Source organism: Lepidochelys kempii, chromosome 3 (assembly GCF_965140285.1).
Source record: "Lepidochelys kempii isolate rLepKem1 chromosome 3, rLepKem1.hap1, whole genome shotgun sequence".
NCBI lineage: Eukaryota > Metazoa > Chordata > Testudines > Cheloniidae > Lepidochelys > Lepidochelys kempii.
Genome location: NC_136382.1, coordinates 168560287 through 168586212, shown reverse-complemented (window position 1 = coordinate 168586212; position 25926 = coordinate 168560287). Strand labels below are relative to the sequence as shown.

Below are 25926 nucleotides of genomic sequence, written 5' to 3'. Positions count from 1 at the left end.
GGGCGAGCCCGGCTGGCCGCCTGGGAGCATCGAACCCCTCGGGGGCCGCCGGCGCCGCCCTTCCACGCCTCGGAGTCCCACTGCAAGTCACCGAGCGTGTGGGCTGCACCGGGTTTGCGGAACTGGCCTTTTGCGTGCTTGGAAGTACCCGTTATTTCTTCTTCCCTATAGCCAGGGCTGGGAATTGGCTCGGTTCGAGCTCCCCTAACGCCCGGCAGCAGGTGTCCCTGTCTGCTGGCGGGAAACGCGGGCAGGAAATGCCTCTGTTTCCGGAAGGTCTGAGCCACACAAAACTGGAAACCTTTTGAACTTATTGTGACCTCAACTCTGGTACCGTTCTGTTGTTTTAAAAGAATCATTTGGAGTAATGCCTAGTTACTTTCTGGTAGGGCTCAAGCCCCTCTGAGGGAGTGAATTAGGGTCAGGGTTGCTGGGTTGAGACAGCCCAGTGTGGGTACAGGGCCCTTCGTCTTAGATTAAATTAACACACACGTGCACCCTTATTTAAGTAGGCAAAATTTTCCTTGCAACAATATTCACTGGCTCCGGTTTTGTGGTGTGTGCACTCCCTAAGTCCTAACAGCTGCCAAAGCAGCAGCTTCCTATTGGATTGTCAGTCATTCTTTAATATAGCTAAGCCACTAAATGCTCTCTAAAACACCTTTCTAAGTGCTTTCCTCCTTTATTATGAATTTAGATGTAGCACTTATAACACTTTACAAGTTTCTTTTTAGTGTGACAAGGTCAATTTAAAGAACCTGAACACAGATAATACACTATAGAGTTCTTTATCTTCTCTCTCTTTGTGTTTATAAGACCCTCATCACCACAGTATATGATTTCCTTTTTATTTATAAAAGCATAAATAAGCACCCGTTTCCTGTGTTAAATTACGTCAGGGCACCTCTAACGTCATAAATTTCTCTTACCACCCTAATGAATAAGTACCAGCCAACAAAATAGAAGATCCCCAGGGCAGGTATAATACCTCCCCTTTAACACTTAGTGCACCTCCTTCCCTCCTAATGCTCAACTGAAAATGTGGGTGTTTTGTAGCATGCCCTGAAGGTTAACAGATCTGGATTCTGGCCAATGAGAGGTGGAGAGCAAATTCAAAAGTGGAGGAACTCTCTTGACAAATGCCTTTTTAGCAGCTCTGACCTTTTTAAATTGTAGAGAAGCTTACTGCATTGTATTATGCAATGAGGGATGTGATTGTACTTGATTAAAGATGTGCAAGGGATGTGTTGACTTGTGAGGCACGAGGCTTTGATCATGTAAAGTACAGTCAGCCATCTGAGAACTGGCAGAAAGGAGCACTAATATTACTGCGTTTATTGAAGCTTGTACTACTTTGCTTTTTGTTCATGTGGCTGGTGCTTCCTGGCATCAGCCAGTACCATTTTTCCTTTCATAACTTCCTCTTACACGTGCGGTGAACGAAAGGTTGCAGTGCTTTGTTTACTAAGAAATAGTTCTGTCAAGGAATTCAGGTCAGTGGGGGGCTCTAGGCTGGGAACAGTAATATACACTTCTATTTTTAAACCATTCTATTTGAAGGCCTAAGAGCACAGCACTGTACAAAAATGAACAAATAAGCAGAAAACTTCAGCTGTTCCGTCACTTTATGGTACTGGAGGCACTGGCCTATATAAATATCTTGTTTGCATTTGTATTTTTTTTTCCTGGGGACTTCTTTGCACAGTTCCTCTATGATTTGAGCTGATTAGCACTCTTAGTGGGGCACATGGTATGCTGACTCTGAAATGATCCCTAGAGCAACTGACCCCTCTGTCCAGTGGACTTAAAAACACAAGATGAAAAGAATTATCCAGTTTGAGAGTAGAGAAGTAGGAGGCAGATCTGGGTCTGTACTCAGTTTTACTACCTACTGACTGGATGACCTTGGCAAATCATTGTGGTACATAGACCCCAGTCCTGCAAAGACTTAAGCATATGCTGAATTCTGTGCAATGTGGGCCCAGTTAACTTCATGGGGACACTCATAGTATGTTACGTTAAATGTATGCTTAAGTTTTTCCTTGTGTGTGTTCCTTACCTCACTTGGGTGCTGTAAGATTAAGTTCATTAATTGTAAATTGCATTGAGATCATTTAGTGGAAGGTAGTGTAGAAATGCAAAAACCCCTAGTGACTACATAAACCACAAGGAGAAGAGCAACCTACAAACAAATTTCATCCAACTCAGTCATTATAAAATACAAACACCCAGTCATATTGCATTTTTCAGTCTTTGCTATTTTGGGACCTATTCTGGTTTAAGATACAAAGTTACCCTTGTAGAAGTTTGGGATAACTGGACTTGTGCCTAAAGAGCCAGGTTATGGCTCCTAATAATAGATCAAAGAATAATTATAAGCTATTGTTTACTATTCCCTTAAGTATAATAGCTATGTCTCGCAACTACTTAAATCAGAAATGTAATGGATGACAATACAAATGTGGGCTGCTTGCTATTGTCTGTGAAATCCACCTCTATTTATCTCATCCATGACCACTGTCCTCCGACTCTGTATTACGGCTTTTCTTCCTCCCTCAAGTACCCAGTGGTCGTAACTCCATGTGGACCATGTCTGTGCTGTGCCCAGGGCCGGCCAGAGGTGGTCACTCAAGAAAGAAGCCAGATGTAGGATCTTCCTTCCCAATGAGTAGAGCTCTGCACGGACACAACATTTGTATCAGCATCCGATCTGCAAAAACGATATAGGTGGATTTGCAGGGCTCTACCACTGAGAGAGGGGTTGGTAAGGCCACTGTATCTAAACCGGTAGTTTTCAACCTATTTATCATTGTGGGCCGCATGTGCATTACGTGGGCCACAGGTTGAGAACCACAGTGTGCCACCTCCCCTCCCTGCAAAAATCCCCCACAGTCCCCTATGCCCAGTGTCCCCCACCCAGAGACCCCTCCAGAGAGCGGGGCCAGGAGCAGAGTCCTGGGTGCAAGGCTGGGCAGCAGCCGGATCTGTCTCGGGACCCGGACCCCTGGCACCTGGCCAGGAGCGGAGCGCCCGGCGTGAGCCGGCAGCCAGGACCTGAGGCGCGGGGCCAGGAGCGGGGCCCCACCTAAAATCTGGGAGTGCTGCAGCATCCCCCACCCCCTCACTGCTCAGAGCCCGCACCACAAACCTGCCCAGAGACCCACTCTCCTGCCTCCCTGGGGCACTTACCAGCCCTCTGCTGGCAGGAGCGCTCATGCAGGCTGCCAGACGCTGTCTCCCCCTCAGCCAGCCCCCTTTCAGATTAGAGCCACAAATTTTGAATTTTTTTTAGTACAAAGCTGGGCTGCAGCTGTGTGCTAATTGGACTGTGGGTTTAGAACTGTTGATCTAAATGTTAAGTCCCCTGAAGTACAAAACAGTAAAGCTGCCTCCACAGAGTGTCTCTGTCCCTGCTCCACAGTCTGCAGAAAGGATTCGTTCCCCTTCTCCCAGCAGAGGTCCCTGGTGCCCAGTCAAATGGCTTGTGCTGGCTGCTAAGGAGAGGGCTTTGTTCAAAACAGCTGGCTTGCATTTGCTCTGTAAATGATTGATAGTAAAATTATAGCCCTCTAATCATACAGGATGTATGTTTAATAAGAAAGCATATTTGTTTAACATCCTTCTCTGTTTACCATGCACAGTATTTTGAAGATTGTTTTTTTTTAAGCTAATATTTCCCCTTTATTTTAAGAGCAGCCAATCTTCGGTGTCACCACTGCTGCCAGTAGCGATTTCAGATGGTCGCTGAAAATCACTTCTGCTCTCAGACATTTGATAGTCTCTTACTGCTAAAAGTTCAGTCTTATTTCTTAATCACGTCAGACATAGTGGTGTGACTGAATAAGAAAGAGGGCTCATGAAGGAGGAGTGATCTGAGAGCCATGCATCCGATGAAGTGAGCTGTAGCTCACGAAAGCTTATTCTCAAATGAATTTGTTAGTCTCTAAGGTGCCGTGAGTACTCCTTTTATTAATAATGTAATTGAGCATGGGAGGGGGGGCAACCTTTTGTGAGGGTGAATTAAGATAAGAGTTTAACTTTTATTGTAGTAAGTCAAATGAATAAGCGGAGTTGATTCTGGGGTTTCTATTCACATGCTGATTAAAAGAGTCCTTTCAGGACAAATCAAATTGCCAAGAGTGGTGAAAATTTAAAAACAAAAATCTTTTAGGCCTTGCACTGGATGGTGATGAGCAAATCAGTTGAATCCCTGTATAGTAGCTCTCAGTGAGTTAATAGGCAGATTATAGCCTATCACTAAGACCCCAGTTTTACAAAAAATGCGATGGTCGACTCATCTGTTTGCAAAAGTGAGACCTTATTTTGGCCCTGATGCACTTCCATTTAAGAATGTTTTTAAAAAAGAACTAGTATTATGACCTTTCTTTATCTCTCATCTTCCTTTTCTTCTCTCTCTTCCTGCCCCTTCTCTCTGTTGCCTCTGTCCCAATACACTCCCCCTTCTCTGTTTCAGAGGAGCAGCCGTGTTAGTCTGTATCTGCAAAAAGAAAAGGAGTACTTGTGCCACCTTAGAGACTAACCAATTTATTTGAGCATAAGCTTTCGTGAGCTACAGCTCACTTCATCGGATGCATGCCGTAGAAAATACAGTGGGGCAATTTTATATACACAGAGAACATGAAACAATGGGTGTTATCATACACACTGTAATGAGAGTGATCAGGTAAGGTGAGCTATTACCAGCAGGAGAGAAAAAAAACCTTTTGTAGTGATAATCAAGGTGAGCCATTTCCAGCAGTTGACAAGAAGGTGTGAGGAACAGTGGGGAGGAAATAAACATGGGGAAATAGTTTTACTTTGTGTAATGACACATCCACTCCTGTCTTTATTCAAGCCTAAGTTAATTGTATCCAGTTTGCATATTAATTCCAATTCAGCAGTCTCTCGTTGGAGTCTGTTTTTGATGTTTTTTTGTTGAAGAATTGCCACTTTTAGGTCTGTAATCGAGTGACCAAAGAGATTGAAGTGTTCTCCGACTGGTTTTTGAATGTTACAATTCTTGACGTCTGATTTGTGTCCATTTATTCTTTTACATAGAGACTTACCAGTTTGGCCAATGTACATGGCAGAGGGGCATTGCTGGCACATTGGTAGATGTGCAGGTGAACGAGCCCCTGATGGTGTGGCTGATGTGATTAGGCCCTATGATGGTGTCCCCTGAACAGATATGTGGACACAGTTGGCAACGGGCTTTGTTGCAAGGATAGGTTCCTGAGTTAGTGTTTTTGTTGTGTTGTGTGTGCTTGCTGGTGAGTATTTGCTTCAGGTTGGGGGGCTGTCTGTCTCCCAGGATCTGTGAGAGTGATGGGTCAGTCATCCTTCAGGATAGGTTGTAGATCCTTGATGATGTGTTGGAGAGGTTTTAGTTGGGGGCTGAAGGTGATGGCTAGTGGTGTTCTGTTTTTTTTCTGTGTTGGGCCTCTCCTGTAGTATGTAACTTCTGGGTAGTTTTCTGGCTCTGTCAATCTGTCACTTCAGCAGGTGGGTAATGTAGTTGTAAGAATGCTTGATAGAGATCTTGTAGGTGTTTGTCTCTGTCTGAGGGGTTGGAGCAAATGCGGTTGTATCATAGAGCTTGGCTGGAGACAATGGATCGTGTGGTATGGTCTGGATGAAAGCTGGAGGCATGTAGGTAAGCATAGCGGTCAGTAGGTTTCCGGTATAGGGTGGTGTTTATGTGACCATCGCTTATTAGCACCGTAGTGTCCAGGAAGTGGATCTCTTGTGTGGACTGGTCCAGGCTGAGGTTGATGGTGGGATGGAAATTGTTGAAATCATGGTGGAATTCCTCCAGGGCTTCTTTTCCATGGGTCCAGATGACGAAGATGTCATCAATGTAGCACAAGTAGAGTAGGGGCATTAGGGGACGAGAGCTGAGGAAGCGTTGTTCTAAGTCAGCCATAAAAATGTTTCCATACCGTGGGGCCATGCAGGTACCCGTAGCAGTGCCGCTGACTTGAAGGTATACATTGTCCCCAAATGTGAAATAGTTATGGGTGAGGACAAGGTTCAGCAAGCAGGTTTGCTGTGACATTATCAGGGATACTGTTCCTGATGGCTTGTAGTCCATCTGTGTGTGGAATGTTGGTGTTGAGGGTTTCTACATCCATAGTGGCCAGGATGGTGTTTTCAGGAAGATCACCGATGGATTGTAGTTTCCTCAGGAAGTCAGTGGTGTCTCAAAGGTAGCTGGGAGTGCTGGTAGCTTAGGGCCTGAGAAGGGAGTCTACATAGCCAGACAATCCTGCTGTCAGGGTGCCGATGCCTGAGATGAAGGGGCGTCCAGGATTTCCAGGTTTATGGGTCTTGGGTAGCAGATAGAATACCCCTGGTCGGGGTTCTAGGGGTGTGTCTGTGTGGATTTGTTCTTGTGCTTTTTCAGGGAGTTTCTTGAGCAGATGGTGTAGTTTCTTTTGGTAACCCTCAGTGGGATCAGAGGGTAATGGCTTGTAGAAAGCCGTGTTGGAGAGCTGCCTAGCAGCCTCTTGTTCATATTCCAACCTATTCATGATGACGACAGCACCTCCTTTGTCAGCCTTTTTGATTATGATGTCAGAGTTGTTTCTGAGGCTGTGGATGGCATTGTGTTCTGCACGGCTGAGGTTATGGGGCAAGTGATGCTGCTTTTCCGCAATTTCAGCCCGTGCACGTTGGCGGAAGCACTCTATGTAGAAGTCCAGTCTGTTGTTTCGTCCTTCAGGAGGAGTCCACCCAGAATCCTTCTTTTTGTAGTGTTGGTAGGAAGATCTCTGTGCGTTAGTATGTTGTTCAGAGGTGTGTTGGAAATATTCCTTGAGTCAGAGACGTTGAAAATAGGATTCTAGGTCACCACAGAACTGTATCATGTTCATGGGGGTGGCGGGGCAGAAGGAGAGGCCCCGAGATAGGACAGATTCTTCTGCTGGGCTAAGAGTATAGTTGGATAGGTTAACAATATTGCTGGGTGGGTTAAGGGAACCACTGTTGTGGCCCCTTGTAGCATTTAGTAGTTTAGATAGTTTAGTGTCCTTTTTCTTTTGTAGAGAAGCAAAGTGTGTGTTGTAAATGGCTTGTCTAGTTTTTGTAAAGTCCAGCCACGAGGGAGTTTGTGTGGAAGGTTGGTTTTTTATGAGAGTATCCATTTTTGAGAGCTCATTCTTAATCTTTCCCTGTTTGCTGTATAGGATGTTGATCAGATGGTTCCGCAGTTTCTTTGAGAGTGTGTGGCACAAGCTGTCAGCATAGTCTGTGTGGTATGTAGACTGTAATGGATTTTTTACCTTCTGTCCTTTTGGTATGATGTCCATCTGTTTGCATTTGGAAAGGAAGATGTCTGTCTGTATCTGTAAGAGTTTTTTAATGAAGTTGATGGACGACCACATTTCTTTTCACTCTCTCTCATTATCCTTTCCTGTCTGTTTTCTCACTTACCTTCATCCTCTCCCCACATACTTAAATAATCCTTTGCCACCCTTTACTGTTTCCTTCCTCCTTTCTCTTGGAGGGTCTGCAAAATACTTCTAGCTGCAGAAGAAATTGGAAAGGGGTACCTGAACAATAGCATGAAACTAGTGCTTTCTTCTCACTTGCAGAGTGAAATTGACTAGACTAACAAATCAAATACATTTGTTAGTCTCTAAGGTGCTACAAGGACTCCTCCTTGTTTTTGCTGATACAGACTAACACTGCTACCTCTCTGAAACCTGACTAAAACTGGGATCCTAGTGCATCTCAACTTCTCTTTTCAGGGCTTTCCCCAAAGCTTTCCTAGAAGCAGATGACATTTTCTGGTGCTGTGCTCACATAAAATTATGTTTTCCTCCAAGTGCTATCTTGCGCAAATGAAACAAAGTAGGAGTATCACTTCCTTCTACATCTACCAGACTTTTGTGGAAAATCCATATAACGCAGATATTCTGACCTCCAGAAGTGCAAAGGTTGCATATACTCAACAGCTCAGTCATGATAAGTCCTGAGGGCAGATGTCATTTGTAAAGATGTGGGGGGGAGGGGAGGAAATCAAAGTCCCAATCCTACAAACCCTTAACCATGCTAGTAGTCTTAGGCCTTGTCTGTACACGAGTTTCACCAGTTTAATTGTCCAACTGAAGCAAGGCCCTACACTAAAACTTGATGGCATTTCCATCTGTCTGTTTGCCTGTATGCAGCACAATAACTTTTGACCACTGAATCTGATCCATTCCAAATTTCAGGAAATGTTCTAGGAATCAGTGGGCAGAAACTTGTTGATTTGGGTGAAAATCAGAATACTGGAAAAAGACAGAGGACAAGAAAATGGAGTCCCTTGCATCTGGTTAACAGAGCTGACCGTTTCAACCATCCCTGTAACTGTAGATCAAAGAACTGGTTGATGGCAGCTATTAACAGCTTCCAGCATAACAACAACCTCATCTCAGCTCTGCCCATTGTCCCAATGCTGTTTATAATATTGACACCCTGACTTATCTCCCAGATAGAAAGGAATAATAAGAATGTTAGGGAGGAAGAAGGGCATGGAGGAATGAGAGGGCACCCAGAGCCTCCCTCGGTGGGAGGAAGAAAAATGGGACTAATGGAGTGTGGCAGAGAGAAATGTGGGGGTGGAGGGGAGGACACACCGAGACCCTGTGTGACACAAAGGTCCCCTGTTCTTTGTAAACAGCTCTCATCTCAAACTTGGCAAATTCACTACCGCAAATGCATTGCTTACAGTGTATTTGTCCATAAAGGGTAACACGTAAGGTCTCTATTGAAAGATTGCAATTCATTTATGTTCATAATTGTAGCATGATCTGTGTGCGGGTAGTTTTGAAGGAATAATGAAACTATATTGAAGTTTATATTTGTATGGTCCTAAAGTTAAAAGGAGTCACAAGGGAGTAACATGGGAGTGATGGCCCGTTCATGCAGGAGGGAGTTGCCACCCGGCCCTGGTTAGCCGGTGATGTAATGCAAGGCTCTGTTGTTTACCATTGCCCATCCCAGAACAGTCAATGGAAAACTATCAAAGACAACTGCAAACAATCAAAACCACTTGGAGGTAAAAAAGAAACATTATATCATTTGGGGGAATTGTCAGGTCTATGACTAAAAATAAAAGACTGTTACAGTATAACCAAGTGGAGCGAGGCATATTAGATCCAATTACTGAAGAGACGTCTTCTTGAATGAGGGTTTTTGTCGTAAAATATTTGGATCGTGGTTCCTGTAAAGCGATCCAGCTCTGCAACAGACTGCACGTTGGCGAGGGAAACTTACTTTTAGATAGGAAAAAGTAACTATAAGTGTAGGCCCAAGTTTGTTTTTTACAATCTTATTTTGTATGGTAACCATTTCTTTCTATCACACTCTCTTGTTTGTAGTGCAGTCTCTCTGCTTGCTTAAATAAACCTTTTGTTTCATTACAAGTGTTGTGTGGTTTACAGGAGCAGTGGTTTAAGGTAAAACTGGTAAACTGGGGTACCCTGCTCCTTTGGAGGCAGAGGATCTGGGATTTCTGGGAATAGCCAGTGTCAGGGGCTGGATATCACAGGGGAATGTTTCAAGGGGACTTGGGGACTGGGGTGCATCTATTGTTAAGGCAAAAACAGGGCTGGCATAGCCCAGAGGAGGGGGCTTGAGTGGCTGAAAGGTTGGCAGTGGCAGAGGGTATAAAGGTATCTCAGTGCTGGGTTCCCTGAAAACTGTTGCACATTGGTATGAGGGAAGAGTGGTAGGGTTTCAGGAAGTCACTGAAATAGAGGGGGTTGGGAGGGTAGCACAAAGGAAGTGGTGGCGGGCGGGGGGAGATGGAAGGATGAAAGGAGCCCCCCACTATATCCATTTAGCTTGGCAGACAGAAGCAACAAAGTGGGCGACCATCTAGTTCAGTGGATTTGAAACTTTTTTTCTGGGGACCCAGTTGAAGAAAATGGTTGATGCTCGTGACCCAACAGAGCTGGGGATGAGGGGTTTGGGGTGTGGGAGGGGGCTCTGGGCTGGGGATGAGGGTTGGGGTGCAGGAGGGGGTCAGGGCTCTGGGCTTGGGGTGCAGGCTCTGGGGTGGGGTCAGGGATTTGGGGTGCAGGAGGGGATCTGGGTTGGGGGGCTCAGGGTTGGGGCAGGGGATTTACCTCCGGTGGCTCCCCGTCAGCGGCACAGCCGGAGTGCAGAGGCAGGCTTCCCCAATGTCCTGGCACCTCGGACCGCACTGTGCCTGAAGCAGCCAGCAGTAGGTCTGGCTCCTAGGCGGAGGCGTGCAAGCAGCTCCACGTGGTTCTTGCCTCCCCTCCCAGCTTCCATTGGCCGGGAAGTGGCTAATGGGAGTGTGGATCCAGTGCTCGGGGCGGGGGCAGCGCACGGAGCCCTGTGGCCCCCCTGCCTAGAAGCCGGACCCACTGCTGGCAACTTCCGGGGCACAGCGCGGTGTTGGAAAAGGAAGGCACTATCCTGCCTTAGCTGGGCAGCACTGCCGACGGACTTATAACATCCCGGTCGGCGGTGCTGACCAGAGAGACCCAGTGCCTGACATGCCGTGACCCAGTACTGGGTCATGACCCAAATTTTGAAAAATGCTGATCCAGTTTAAATCTGTTTCTAAACCAATTTACTTAAACTGTTGCAAACTCCAGTATAGTTGACTTCAGTTAAATTGGCAAGTCTGGCTTAAACCAAAATAAGACTATCCACACAGCCTTTTGCACAGATCTAATGAAATCCATTTAAAATAGCATCTTAAATTAAACCGGTGGCAATTTCTCATGTTGACACGCCCTTATTCACCTGATGTGAGTGGCTCTACCTGTGTGAGTAAGGACTGCTTGTGTAGGGAATTGCAAGATTGGGCCCTTTGTTTTCTTTACGTCTTTACAAATGCCATGTTTCCTTGTGACCAAAGAATTGTCAAATCAGATACAGCTCCATTGAAACTGGCAACATTTTAATGAAAACTATAAAATGCTCAGCAAGGAAAAATGTGAAAAAGGGTATTTCTAAGCTTATGTTTCTCCAGAGACAATAATTCTGCAGTGGGTAGAATTTCAGTCACTGCAGCAGAAGTTTAAAGGAGGAATATTCTTAAGGTTTGCCTTTCTGTCCTAATATTTTCTGTGTTTGTTGTTTTGTTTGTAGAGGTGATCTTTGCAAAGCTAGTCTTGGGGGATTTCCACTGTCTTGCTGTTTAAAATCTACCATAGTGTTGTTTTAACCACAAGCCATCTCACTTTCTGTTCAGGAACAGCCACAGTTTTCAGGTACGGTTCTATCAAAATAAATCTTCTAACTGTTGGCAATAGACTAATAACGGCACTTATATTTAGCAGGTTCAAAGCACTCTTCAAACATTAACTAATTTTAAACCTGATGTTTAAATAACATGTGGATTTGTTAATGTAAACCTTTAGAATTTAAAAGGGGTTGAGAATGATTTTGTAGTTTAAGAGTTCACATCAGATTATATTGTTGCCAGAAGAGACATTAAGACATCCAAGCATTGGCACAGAAATTTAAAAGTGACTGTAGAAAAGGAAAGACTTAATTATTAAATTTCACCATATTATAGTTTGAGCAAGAAAGGTGACTCTTACCATCTCAGTGTTCTTTTTGATAAAGTTAATGTGATACTCTACACACTTGAGATACTATTGTAGGAAAATTAAAGTGTTTTAATGAGTGACTGGATTACTGTGTACTAAGTGTAGTACCAATTTTACTTGGCTTATAGCTCTTGAGTGCTACCTTTTTATAGTTACAACTATTACTAGATGTTAAGGACAAAATTATTTTTCCACAGTTAAAAAACACTATATTTAAGACTAATGCTGTCCACATTATTGCCAAATATACCAATGTAGATATACTATAGAGAACTCTTTGTACAGTAGAAACTCGCTAATTAACATTAATGATTGGGAGATCCATAGTAAATCAGCCAACATTGCAAATAAGCAAGTCAGCAGAAAAAACACAAACTCAAAACTTCTGTAGCACAAAAAGTCCTTTTTTGGTTTTTTCACATGTATAGTTTTAATTATTATATATATGTACACACCATAGTGTACTTTGTAAAAAATAAAGAAGTCTTTTAGTCTTATGGGATCTCACTACAATACTTGACTGTTAAATCTTCACAAAGAAGTAGAGTGAAATTGCAGGGTGTTAATGAGAATTTGGGTTTGAGGATTAGCAAACTGATAATTAGCAAGGTTTTACTGTGAACTTATAACAAGGTGACATTTGAATTCAGGGTGCATAAAAATCAGTTATTTATAAAGCTAATTGAATTTGTTTTTGTGCTTTCTGCAGCAGCATCCCCTGTGGATCTTCAAGCCAGTATCCAATCAGGAATTATTGCTGTTAGAAGTATTAGCTCCTGCATACCACTGTGGCTACTGTTGTGTGGCCACTAAGGGCTTAGGCCAGTGGCAGAACAGCTCATGAGGACTGTGCAGGTAGGTGGAATGGGAGCCAGCCCTCCAATACAATGAGGGGTCTTCTTCCTCATGGATCCTCAGGATTGAGAAGCTACCCAGCATACCTCCAGAATCCTTTCCTCCCCTACGGGAAGCACTCCACAGGGTTGTGGGGATCCATGGATGTGGACTGCATTGCCAGTGCTTAAAGTATATACTCCTAATATGTGGTAGGCCAGCTGTTATTTTCAGGTGATTCCGTATAATCTGCCATATCTTTAATCTGTATTTAATTATATGCAGTAGTTCTTTAGCCAATTTTATATTTCCATACATTGTGATATAATTCGAGCACTCTCTTGTCCCCATCAATACAATTAATGCATGTCAGGGCTCCATGTTACCAGTAAATCACATTGCTGGATGCTGTAACTGTATAGCCCAATAATAGAGTCAGTTGGACCACCTTGTCCATCAGGCAGTTTGAATGGATAATTTAATGAATGGTATTCCCTTCTTTTCCTTCATGTTTCTCTCCCCACACCTCCACTGCAGTGAGTTGATCTTAGACCTCTAAAGTATACCAAATTTTGCAAGACATTTCACATTTTGGCTGAATCAGACTTCCTGTCCTAGTGCACCACAAAGGAAGACAGTTTTCTGAGGGAGGGACAGAGAGATTCCATTTGCTCTGCCAAATACTCTGGAGTCACAGGCATACTAAGTTGAGAGCCAGGAACGATGAGTTTAAATTTTATTGCTTATCACTGTTGTGTTTACTTCCATGTACTTCACAGCCCTTACTGCTGAACAATGTCTTATACCGCAACCCTAAAAGGCAATCAAGATTTAGCCTCCCATTTTATAGATAAGAGAGGTGAGCATAGAACCCAGGTCTCTAGAATGGGAAGCTCAACTTGTATACACTGAGCCACACTGTCTTTCAGTAGTGAATGTACTGAATAATGTGCTTTGGTTATCTTATCTCTAATTATTACATCATTCTCCTATCTTGGAGCTAAGACTTGAAACCAGGATTCCTGGTCTCTAATATTCTACTGCTGTCTAGTAAATAGTTGTGCAATACTGGCAAGGTGTGTTCCAAGTCCCGCTCTAGTGGCTGGTTCCCAGACAGGTTTATAGTTACTTTTGTAGCTCAAGTGGTAGAGTCTGTGCTGGGAATTTGAAGATCTAGGATTCAGATCCAGCTGATGACCCATATAGGTGGACTTAATGGTTGCATGTGATTGAATTTGTTTTTTTTCCCAGTTTTCTTTTTAAAATGTATTTAATTCACTTAGTGAGAGAACATCATTGAAAACTGGTTTTATAGTTAAAAACATGTGTCATTGATAGTGCACACAATATAGGAATTCCACACTTTGGCCATTTGTCACACATTTTGGTTGCTGGCATAGGCGCCGACTCCATCAGTCAAGCTCCCCTCCCCTCCGCTCCTCCAGCACCTCCCGCCCACTGCCCCACTGATCAACTCCTCCTCTTCCCTCCCACCGCCTCCTGCATGCCATGGAACAGCTGTTCTGCAGCATGCAGGAGGTGCTGGGAGAGGGGAGAAGTGGGGAGGGGGTGGGAAGAAGCATGGTGGGGCCTTGGGGAAAGGGGCAGGACTGGGGGCGGAGCAGGACAGGAAGAGGTGGGGTGGCGGCTTGGAGGAAGGGGTGGAGTGAGGATGAACCTGGGGCAGAGCAGGGGGCAGGGAAGTCAGCACCTGTGGTTGCTGGTGTCACACATTGGCAAGTTTGAAGATTGAGATGAATGGTTGACCTGTTTCACTAACTTGTTGGCATGAGGGCAACATTCTAGGGAGTAGTATCACCCTGATTGACTCATACCGTGTTCCACTCAGGTCCTACTATGTGTTCTGCATATATTTATGAACAAATAATTTCGATTATACGTGGCCCATATAAATGGAAGGTGCATAGCCTCATTTGATCTGGTGCTAATTAAGGGGGAATTGACCTGATTTAGGACAATTTATTTTTTTTGTACTGAAAACTTCCCATAGTAGATTTTTTTTCAAAACAGTGTGGCTTAAGGATTTATGAGAGTGAGAAACCTATTGTAAAACAGCATCTGCATACAGAAAGATATTTTGTATGCAATGTGTTTATCCTGCCTTTGATGAGGTTGCCCTTTATTATGGTGGCATGGGTGTAGGTTGCTAAAGCAAAAAGGAGGGGTGACAGCGAGCACCTCTTTATTGTGTTGCTACCAAGATCTAGTTGTTCTGAAGCTGTGTGATTAGTTCTCATGTGGGGATATGGGCTTAGTGACAACTATTTAAACCAGTTTTGCAATGTAAGATCAAAATTAATTATTTAATACAGCATGTAGAAATTCCTCTAAATAAAATCCTTCTTTTGTATTTAGGGTTACTGTGGAAATAGAGGTTTAATTTATTTTACATTTTTGTAGTGACACAGTGAAAGTCTATTTACAGATCTGTCCTTTATGTCTGTTTCCCTTCTGACACGTGTGTCTCATATTATCCACCCCATCTAATGTTTTTAAAAGAATATTCTGCTGTGTGTGTGTGCACGCATTATAATAGTACAATATGTTCACTTTGCATACTTAGCTGTTTGACATACAAAAGTTAAAGCATACAGTACCTCCTGTGTTGGTCAGACATCAGTTTAAGCAGAAAGTTGATTCAGTTAACCCATAGAGCTCTTTATATTGCAAAGATTACTTTTTCCTTTGCCTGTTTTGCTTTGGTATGAGTTGAAGGAACAGAGTCATCAAATAGTTGAAGCCGGAAGTGGTATTACAGTATCTGTATCCTAGTTTCCTGTGTCTAGCGTGAGTTACACAAGACATACACATTCATATAGTCATCATGTTTATTTGTAATGGTTCAGATCATATCATATTGGATGTTTTGTAGCAACAGGCTTGTTTACACAGTAGTAATGCATAGCTACACTGCTGAACTAGTCATGCTGGGCCAAATTCAACACTGATGCAAACAGGTGCAGCTCAGTGACTTATACCAGTAGTGAATTTGGCCCTAATAGCTCAATTCAGCAGTGTGAACCCATGATCTTTTTGAGCAGTGCAAGCCCTGGAAGGCTACAGGTGCTGACTCCATTGATGGTTTACTTCTCTGTTGAAAGATTAGTTTGTAATAGAAGCCTGGACCAGAAAATACAAACCTATTGGACAAGGAATTGCAGTCATGTGCTCCACAACTCCTTGTCCCCATCACTATGTGCTGAACTAGCTCCCCTTTCCATCCCCTAGAAGGGAGGCAGATAGGGAACTTGGCCTTTATATGATCCTATAGGTGCTTTGACTGAATTGGATCAAGAAGACGTCTTAGCTGAGATTTCTGATGGCAGACTTGCATATAGAAAGTACTTCATTGAAAGTACTCCTCCCTGCACACTTGGACTTTTTAAATTTTCTCTGAACATGTAAGCATTGCTGAAATGGAGCAGAAGCCTTCATGAAGAAAAGAGGTGTGTGAGAGGGGTGAATATAGTTTTAGTATTTTACATTGCTAAAAGTAACGCTCTTCAGATCTTATGTGTGCATCTTAAAGATGCCTGAGGAAGGGAATATGTTAATTCCAGCAAAGTAGTTGGAAGCTATTGGTGAAATAAAAGAATGCTTTTCAGAAGGAGATAGACTAGTGCTGTTGAATTAATTAGCAAAGAGATTTATGAATGAGTTTTTGGATTTGACTTTGGATCACAATTGCATTTCTAGTTAAATGTATTCTTTAAGGTTTTTATTGGTAAAATCAGGCTTGTGATATTCTTTTATCACTGATTTGCGTGTTTATGTATTGACATTACTGGATAGGACACAGCTATTGGTAGCCCATAAGGGAAGAATTTATCTTGTTGTTTGACATTGTCTCTATGTCAGTCTAGGTGAAGGAACTTTGTTTCAGGTGCGGGGGTTTAGGGGTTGAAGATGGTGAAATTTGGGTTCTGGATGTGTTCAGAAAAGAGGTGTGGGATCTGAACATGGGATTGGGAACTCCACAATCCTAATCTCAGTTCTGACATTGACTCCTGTGACCATTAGGCAAATTGCTTAGGCCAAAATTTTCAAAAGTGCCCATTAATTTTCAGTGCTTTAAATGTTTTTAAATTATTCATTTTGAGACACCTGGGGCCTGGTTTTTGCCCCAAACTCCCATTGACTTCAGTCAAATTGTGAGTACATGGCATTTCTAAAAATTGGATCCTAGGTGTTGCAACTTGGGTCCCACAAATTAGTGGACGCTCTTGATAATTTGGACCTTAATCTCTCTGCCTTGATTTTTCCATCTGTAAATTGAGGCTATTAACACCTCTGACTCATGGGTGTTATTAAATTGACTTCATTAGTGTGCGTAGAGCACGTTGAATATGAAAAGCATTATGTAGGTCAGGGGTGGGCAAACTACAGCCCGAGGGCCACATCTGGCCCTTCAGACATTTTAATCCAGCCCTAGAGCGCCCACCAGGGAGCAGGGTCTGGGGCTTGCCCCGCTCCGCACAAACCGGGGTGCCGCGCAGCTCCCAGAAGCAGCGGCACGTCCCCACTCCAGCTCCTACATATAGGGGCAGCCAAGGGGCTTGGCATGCTGTCCCTGCCCCAAGCACCACCCCCACAGCTCCCATTGGCCAGGATCCACAGCCAGTGGGAGCTGCAGGGGTGGCATCTATGGATGGAACAGCATGCAGAGCTGCCTAGCTGCGCCTCCGCATAGGAGCTGGAGGAGGGACATGCCGCTGCTTCTGGGAGCTGCTTGAGGTAAGTGCCGCCTGAAGCCTGCACCCCTGACCCCCTCCCCTGCCCCATCCCTGATCCCCCTCATGCCCTCCTAACCCCTGGGTCCCAGCCCAGAGCATCCTCTTGCACCCCAAACCTTCATCCCCAGACCCCGCACCCCCAGCCAGAGCCCCTGCCCCAGCCCGGAGCCCCCTCCCGCACACTGAACTCCTCATTTCTGGACCCACCACAGAGCCCGCACCCCCAGCTGGAGCCCTCGCCCACTCCCGCATCCCAACCCCCAATTATGTGAGTATTCATGGCCCGTCATACGATTTCCATACCTAGATGTGGCCCTTGGGCCAAAAAGTTTGCCCGTCCCTGATGTAGGTGCTAGGCATTGTAATAACCTTGTACTACAGTCTCATCCTCATCTCCACTGACAGCTTAACTTCAGTATCCAGAAAGATAATGAAGCAAATAATTAAGCAATCAATTTGCAAACATCTGGAAGAAAATAAGGTGATAAGTAACAGAAAGCATGGATTTGTCAAGAACAAATCATGTCAAACCAACCTAATAGCTTTCATTTACAGGGTAACAAGCCTTGTGGATAGGGAGGAAGCAGTAGATATGGTATATCTTGACTTTAGTAAAGCTTTTGATACTGTCTCACATGACCTTCTCATAAACAAACTTGGGAAATACAATCTTGACAGAGCTACTATAAGGTGTGTGCATAACTGGTTAGAAAACCATTCCCAGAGAGTAGTTATCAGTGGTTCACAGTCGAGCTGGAAGGGCATAATGAGTGGGGTCCCACAGGGATCAGTTCTGGGTCCGGTTCTATTAAATATCTTCATCAATCATTTAAATAATGGCATAGACAGTACACTTATAAAGTTTGCGGATGATACCAAGCTGGGAGGGGTTTCGAGTACTTCGGCGAATAGGATTAAAATTCAATATGATCTGGACAAACTGGAGAAATGGTGTGGGGAAAAAAAATAGGCTGAAATTCAAGAAGGACAAATGCAAAGGACTCCACTTAGGAAGGAACAAGCAGTTGCACACATACAAAATGGGAAATGACTGCCTAGGAAGGAGTACTGCGGAAAGGGACCTGGGGGTCATAGTGGATCACAAGCTAAATATGACTGAACAGTGTAACACTGTTGCAGAAAAAGTGAACATCATTCTGTGATGTATTAGCAGGAGTGTTGTCAGCAAGACACGAGAACTAATTCTTCTGCTGTACTCCATGCTGATTAGGCCTTAACTGGAGTATTGTGTCCAGCTTTGAGAACCACATTTCAGGAAAGATGTGGACAAATCAGAGTAAGTCCAGAGAGAAGCAACAAAAATGATCAAAGGTCTAGAAAATATGACTTATGACGGAAGAGTGAAAAAAAAATTGGGTTTGTTTAGTCTGGAGAAGAAAACTGTTATCAAGTCTCCTCTCAGTCTTCTCAAGTACATAAAAGGTTGTTACAAGAAGAAGGGGGGGGGGGGGAAATATTCTTCTTAACCTCTGAGGATAAGACAAGAAGCAATGGGTTTAAATTGCAGCAAGGTGGACATTAGGAAAAACTTCTTGTCAGGGTGGTTAAGCACTGGAATAAATTGCCTAGGGAGGTTATGGAATCTCCATCATTGGAGATTTTTAAGAGCAGGTTGGACAAACACCTGTCAGGGATGGTCTAGAAAATACTTAGTCCTGCTATGAGTGCAGGGGACTGGACTAGATGACCTCTCGAGGTCCCTTCCATTCTTACGATTCAATGTTACATAGGGAGGTTTAGGAATAGCTGTGGCTGTAACTCCAGGGTGTTTTCATGACACTGACTATATTCATTCTGTGGGCTTTCTGTTTCAAGCCTTGACCTTTCTCTCTTGAGTGTATTTATCAATAACTTTATTGTCTGGAAGTTATTCTTCTATTCACTGTTCTGTGCTAAGATTTATTTGATATTAAACTATACCATGCTGGAGACCTCTGGCTATTTTTGCTTAGAGACTTCTTGTTGTGTTTTTTTGTTGACTATTTTTGGTTTGGTTAACATTTTTCTTATTTAATTTCATGAGATGAGTGGACTGTAATGCCTGCATGTTGGATAATTTCCTGTGTTGGCTTTAAATATCTCCTACTTCAGGGGGTTTCAAATGTGTAGAGACTTCCATATGAGGAAAAATTGAAAAGATTAGTTTAGAGCAGTGTTTCTCAACTTTTCCAGGTTCGCCACCACTTATTTTAAGTTAAATAATAATAATCACATTTGCTATAAAAGTAAGAAAAAATGTATCAGTTACTATATTTGACCCCACAAATATAGAAGGTTGTGGCCACCCCAAATTTGTTTTTGAAATGTTATTTTCCTGGCATATAGGAAATGTGATAAAATTTTCAGGCCCTTGCTTTCCTTTCATTGCCCAGTGGTTGAGAAACACCGGTTCAGAGGAGACCTTAAAGAGGTATATAAAATACTGAATGGCATAGATAAGCTGGGCAAAAATATTACAAGAGAAGATAAATACAAGAGTACAGTCAATGTAAAGGCCAAAAAAAAATTTAAACTCCTACAAAGAGGTGGTGGTGCTTTTTGAACACAACATACAGTTAACTGTGGAATTCATCACCATTAAAGATTGCTTAGTCCAGGAGCATAGTAGGATTCAAAAAAGCATTGGACACATACATAGATAATGAGAGGGGTTAAAAAAATCATAGGAGAAAAGTTTCAGGGCACTCTAGCCACTAACTGAAGAGGGTAGTAATAAAACTGCCCTGCTAGAAATTTATTCCATGCTTGGCCCTTGTGGTGATTCTTGCACTTTCCTCTGAAGCAGCTGGTACTGTCGATTGTACAGGATACTGGACTAGACAAACCACGGGTCTGGCAATTCTTCTGTTCTGCATTTTTATGTCTCTGATTAGTGGCAGAAAAGCAAAATTGTTCCTGGTCAAGGTTTCAGTGCCAGAGAAATAGGAAGTCCATTTTCAGAGGGGACAGGATCAGCAATTGTAAAATAAATGGAGAGAAATGGAAAATTGTCCCTAGGTTGAAACAGAAAACTGTTCACTTGGGGTGACTAAACAGAGCAATCTGCAAGGTTGATTTTGTACACAAGCAGTTCCATATGTACTATATATATTTTACTGTATACCAGTGGTTCTCAAACTGTGGGTTGGGACCCCAAAATGGGTCGGGACTCCATTTTAATAGGGTCGCCAGGGCTGGCTTAGACTTGCTGGGGCCAAAGCCCCACCACCCAGGGCCAAATATGAAGCCCGAGGGCTCAGGTTACAGGCCCCATGCATGGGGCTGAAGCCCTTTGGCTTTGCCCCTCCCCCCCTCCCCCTCCCCCTCCCTCCCGCCCAGGGCAGCAGGGCTCGGGCAGGCTCAGGCTTCAGTTCCCCATCTTGTGGTCGTGTAGTAATTTTTGCAAAAAGAAAAGGAGTACTTGTGGCACCTTAGAGACTAACCAATTTATTTGAGCATGAGCTTTCGTGAGCTACAGCTCACTTCATCGGATGCATACCGTGGAAACTGCAGCAGACTTTATATATACACAGAGAATATGAAACAATACCTCCTCCCACCCCACTGTCCTGCTGGTAATAGCTTATCTAAAGTGATCATCAGGTGGGCCATTTCCAGCACAAATCCAGGTTTTCTCACCCTCATGTGCCAGCAATGCCCCTCTGCCATGTACATTGGTCAAACTGGACAGTCTCTACGTAAAAGAATAAATGGACACAAATCAGATGTCAAGAATTATAACATTCATAAACCAGTCGGAGAACACTTCAATCTCTCTGGTCACGCAATCACAGACATGAAGGTCGCTATCTTAAAACAAAAAAACTTCAAATCCAGACTCCAGCGAGAAACTGCTGAATTGGAATTCATTTGCAAATTGGATACTATTAATTTAGGCTTAAATAGAGACTGGGAGTGGCTAAGTCATTATGCAAGGTAGCCTGTTTCCTCTTGTTTTTTCCTACCCCCCCCCCCCCGATGTTCTGGTTTAACTTGGATTTAAACTTGGAGAGTGGTCAGTTTGGATGAGCTATTACCAGCAGGAGAGTGAGTTTGTGTGTGTATGGGGGTGGGGGGGATGTGAGAAAACCTGGATTTGTGCAGGAAATAGCCCAACTTGATTATCATGCACATTGTGTAAAGAGTTGTCACTTTGGATGGGCTATCACCAGCAGGAGAGTGAATTTGTGTGGGGGGGTGGAGGGTGAGAAACCTGGATTTGTGCTGGAAATGGCCCACCTGATGATCACTTTAGATAAGCTATTACCAGCAGGACAGTGGGGTGGGAGGAGGTATTGTTTCATATTCTCTGTGTATATATAAAGTCTGCTGCAGTTTCCACGGTATGCATCCGATGAAGTGAGCTGTAGCTCACGAAAGCTCATGCTCAAATAAATTGGTTAGTCTCTAAGGTGCCACAAGTACTCCTTTTCTTTTTGCGAATACAGACTAACACGGCTGTTACTCTGAAACTAGTAATTTTTGTTGTCAGATGGGGGTCACGGTGCAGCACAGTTTGAGAACCCCACTAAAGCTTTATGCTTGTGTAGTGTTGTTAGGGCTTATGTCCCCTGTGGGTTGCAGCCATTAGGTTATGCCTGGTTGGAGACACTTGTGTAAATCTGACGTTCCATCTAAATGAAGGCAAAGGGGCTGAGATGAATTTGGCACTTTAAATGTAATGTAAATATCAGAATTAGGACACTGACCTGTGAAGAGAATGAAAATGTTTATCATGAAATCATTGTTTTTTTTAATCTCACACTCTTAATTGCCTTTAATATTCTATTTTAAACTTTTGGTTAATTTTACCTACTGAACCTGAGCTAGAAAGTGGTATGGTTTTGTCTCCGTTTTCTGTAATAATATATCCACACTAGAGGGGCTTCTCGGGTCAGAATTATGTTGCAGAATTAAACACATAGTAGTGGTATATCACTTATTGCAGTAGTCAGATTATCAGAGTTTACGTTTTGGGCCCAGTTATTATACCAATAAAATAAAAACCAGCAGGATCTTATTAAAGGGACAAGGCAAAATGCCACATTTATTGTAAATATAATAAAAAGAAATATAAAACTCACACTGTCGTATTGTTACTTATTCCTTACTTATCTATCTATATATATATATTCATTCATTCATTCATTCAGACCAGTTCTGCATCGGGGTTCTAGTTAACAGTCTAGAAGTTGCTCGTGACAGAGTACTGGCCAGGTAACCTGTACACGAGAATGGAGCCGAGTCCGTGTCAGATGCGCATCCGATGCTCCTGAAGGGTAGTGGCAGAACTGGAGACTCAAAGTTCTCAGTCCTTAGTGTCCATTTTTATAGGAATTTCTTCCTATGCCAGTCCGTGGAATTTGCTTTGTCATATTGTTAGTCATGACGGCTCCAGGACGGCTGTCAGGTGCTCATCAGCTTTCTTCATCCTTTGAATTGGTCGGGTGGATCCCAGTTTGCCCTCCGGTGGGGTTCTCTGGTTGTCTCCACCTGGTGTCTTCTTCGGCCAATTGATGTTAAATTCCTAGGCTGGCACTTCCCTGATTTATTCCAAAACCCACCATTCATTCACATACATTCCTTACTTTAATAAAAACACATTTCTCATTTCACCGAGTATTGTTATTTTATTTGAGACTCCCTGTCTCTTAACATTCCTTCGGTATTGACTTTCTTTTATCATACAAAGGTGTTATTTATTTGAGACTCCCCGTTTTTTAACATTCCTGATCCAAACTATAGAGGGTGGGAGTCTCTATGTGACATTTCTATGAGCGCGGCTCTTCACGGGTGTTACAAAAAAGCATGTCAATCTCTATCACAAAGTATCTGTTGGCAAAGTAAAGCCAATTGAACATAACCATTTAAGAAAGTAACGTTAATTGATTGATTTACATTTATAAGCGTCAATCTCAATTACAATCAATGGAAAGCGTCAATACAGAAAAAGCAGAATGAATTAAGCCGTTTAGTTTTACAAGCGTCAATCTTAATAACAAGTGAGAGAAAGTATCAATTTAGAGTCCATATGAGCGGTTTGCAAGGTACAGTTTGCAAGCTTTAATACAGAATTGTAAATCAATATTGCAGATTTACAATTATGTCAAATAGAAGAATTATAAATGCAGATTTACAAATATTATAAATCAATATTGCAGGTTTACAATTTATTATGAACAGAATCACAAATATTAAGAATATGCCTACACAGTCCGACCCCCACTGAAGTGAATGAAAAGACTCCCAATGGCTTCATAGGATCAGGATTCAGCCCTTTAAGAGCTGCTTGTGCCACTAAGAATTTCATGAAAACTCAAAGAACAGCAAAAATATACAAAATGTATCTGAACAGAAAGTGGTTAAGGGGTAGGAGATAACTGTGGAAGAGAGATAGTGTGCCACAGTAGAGACATAAAAAGGAATCCTGCCAACAAGATATGATAGAAGTAGGGCTGTTGGTTAATCACAGTTAACTCACGCGATTAACTAAAAAAAAATTAATCATAGTTTTAATCGCACTGTTAAACAATAGAATTCAATTGAAATTTCTTACATATTTTTGGATGTTTTTCTACATTTTCAAATATATTGATTTCAGTTACAACACAGAATACAAGTGTACAGTGCTCACTTTATATTATTATTTTTTATTTCAAATATTTAAAACTATGTAATACTTTAGAGCCTACAAGTCCACTCAGTCCTACTTCTTGTTCAGCCGATCGCTATCACAAACTAATGCTGCCCACTTCTTATTTACAATATCACCTGAAAGTGAGACCAGGCGTTCGCATGGCACTTTTGTAGTAGGCATTGCAAGGTATTTACGTGCCAGACATGCTAACCATTCGTATGCCTCTTCATCCTTCAACCACCATTCCGGAGGACGTGTTTCCACACTGATGATGCTCGTTAAAAAAAAATCATGCATTAATGAAATTTGTGAATTAACTCCTCGGTGCAGAATTGTATGTCTTCTGCTTTGTGTTACCCTGCATTCTGCCATATATTTCATGTTATAGTAGTCTCAGATGATGACCCAGCACAAGTTGTTCATTTCAAGATCAGTTTTACTGCAGATTTGACAAAACACAAAGAAGGTACCAGTGTGAGATTTCTAAGGATAGATACAGCACTCGACCCAAGGTTTAAGAATCTGAAGTGCCGTCCAAAATCTGAGAGGGACCAGGTTGGAGCATGCTTTCAGAAGTCTTAAAAGAGCAACATTCTGATGTGGAAACTACAGAACCCGAACTACCAAAAGAAGAAAATCAACCTTCTGCTGGTGGCATCTGACTAAATGATGAAAATGAACATGTATTGGTCCACGCTGCTTTGGATCATTGTTGAGCAGAACCAATCATTGTTGTGGACACATGTCCTCTGGAATGGTGGTTGAAGTATGAAGGGACATAGGAATTTTTAGCACATTTGGCACGTAAATATCTTGTGAAACCAGCTACAACGATGCCATGTGAACGCCTGTTCTCGCTTTCAGGTGACGTTGTAAACAAGAAGCGGGCAGCATTATCTCCCTAAATGTAAACAAACTTGTTTTTCTGAGCAATAGCTGAACAAGAAGTAGGACTGAGTGAACTTGTAGGCTCTAAACTTTTACATTGTTTTGAGTGGAGTTATTTTTTGTACATAATTCTACATTTTTAGGTCCAACTTTCATGACAAAGAGATTGTACTACAGTACTTGTATAAGGTGAATTGAAAAATACTATTTCTTTTGTTTTTTTACAGTGCAAATATTTGTAATGAAAATTAAATATAAAGTGAGCACTGTACACTTTGTATTTTGTGTTGTAATTGAAATCAAGTATATTTGAAAATATAGAAAACATCCAAAAATATTTAAATACATGATATTCTTTTATTGTTTAACAGCACAATTAATCATGATTAATTTTTTTAATTGCTTGACAGCCCTGGGCAGCACCTAAGATCTTGACTGAGTTTCTTACACACTGATATACAGTAAGGTAACTTGTATATCGGTGTTGCCCTAAGGACAGTGCTGTAAAAGAAAAGTAAACACTTTAATTACCTTACCATAAACCATGTTTCCACGAGTTAGTTGTGCTCTACGCTATGAGTAAGGAAGAAGATGGAAAAATGATCAATAGAGTGTGTTGTGAGTGAACTTGTCATTTAAATGTAGGTTAATATGATGGGTGTATTCTGCTGCTACACACATCCCATAACTAAATGTATTTAATTAGGTTAACATCACTACGTAAACTTCTCTGTTGGTCAGTAAACAGCAACAGGAGCAGAAAAAAAAATTCTTATGTATGTTGCATCTTAAGGGATGAAAATTACACTCGTTCAAGGGTAAGGATTTGCTATTATCAGTCCGAGACCCATTGCCCTAGACTGAGGGACCTGACACAGATTTAAGGTCTGATGATTTTTATTTTATTTATTTTGGTGAACCATTTAGGCTCGAAATTAATGGTGTATCTATTTCAAACCCTGATAAGACTGAGAGAGAAAAAAATGAAGTTACGATTCTGATTTGCAATCTTGCTTTTCTCCCTACTTCTTTTCAAACATGACTAATGCAGTTAATAACATACAAATAACTAACTAAAGTAAGATTCTGAAAAATAGAATTCTAGCCTTCTGGTGTAAATCGGTGATCAATCAGAAAGAGAAGTATTGGGTCCCAAGTCTTTGATCTCTGTCAAATCTGTACTTATGGTAAAGTCATCATTCTTTCTTCCAGTTGCTGTGAACCCTGGTGAGACATTACT

At 42.4% G+C, this 25926-nt stretch overlaps 1 protein-coding gene across 5 annotated transcripts in view; it reads left to right on the top strand.

Annotated features, from left to right (window-relative positions):
• Positions 1–25926, top strand: part of TRAF5 (TNF receptor associated factor 5) — a 38947-nt gene that overhangs the window by 629 nt on the left and 12392 nt on the right. Inside the window, exons 1-3 of one of the 5 annotated variants that reach the window (XM_073338953.2) lie at positions 156–3948; positions 11110–11231; positions 12283–12619. The gene's annotated coding sequence lies outside the window, so the exon portion shown is untranslated. Of the gene's footprint in view, positions 1–155; positions 3949–11109; positions 11232–12282; positions 12642–25926 lie in introns of those variants that run through there. The other 4 variants (XM_073338954.2, XM_073338951.2, XM_073338950.2 and 1 more) reach the window with 4 other exon arrangements.